Here is a 487-nt window from a genome sequence, read left to right as displayed (position 1 = left end):
AATTGCTGTTGCTTTGCTTTCGATATCATACATGCCGAAGTCAAAGCCATCGTATATACTTACAAGTATGGAATCCTATGCCCCTTTTTGTCTATTCTCTTTCTAACAGCGGACGTGCCTGCCAAACTGAAAAGCATGATGGCGGCAGTGTTTGACAGGCACGTTCGACGATGCGAACGGCAATGGAAGGTAAGAAACGGAAGATGGATGACATGAGAATGAAAGAATTATGAAATAGCAGAATGTCGAACCAAAACGAATTTCAAAAATCTGACAATGCGAATGACGTCAAAATGAAAGAAATGCAAAATACCGAAATGTCGAAACAGAAGAAATAGATGACAGCCACGTGTTCAAGGGTTTCGTGCAACAAAAAGAGTTGTTGTGTTGCGCCATTCAATATTAAAAAAAAGTAATGTGGTTAAATACGCTTTTCTATTAAGTTGAAAAATTACATATTTCGCCAGCCAAAAAGTATATAAATAAA

This window comes from Rhagoletis pomonella, unplaced genomic scaffold (genome assembly GCF_013731165.1).
Source record: "Rhagoletis pomonella isolate Grant_MI unplaced genomic scaffold, Rhpom_1.0 Rhpom_scaffold_00004, whole genome shotgun sequence".
NCBI lineage: Eukaryota > Metazoa > Arthropoda > Insecta > Diptera > Tephritidae > Rhagoletis > Rhagoletis pomonella.
Note: the sequence above shows the minus strand (reverse complement) of the source record.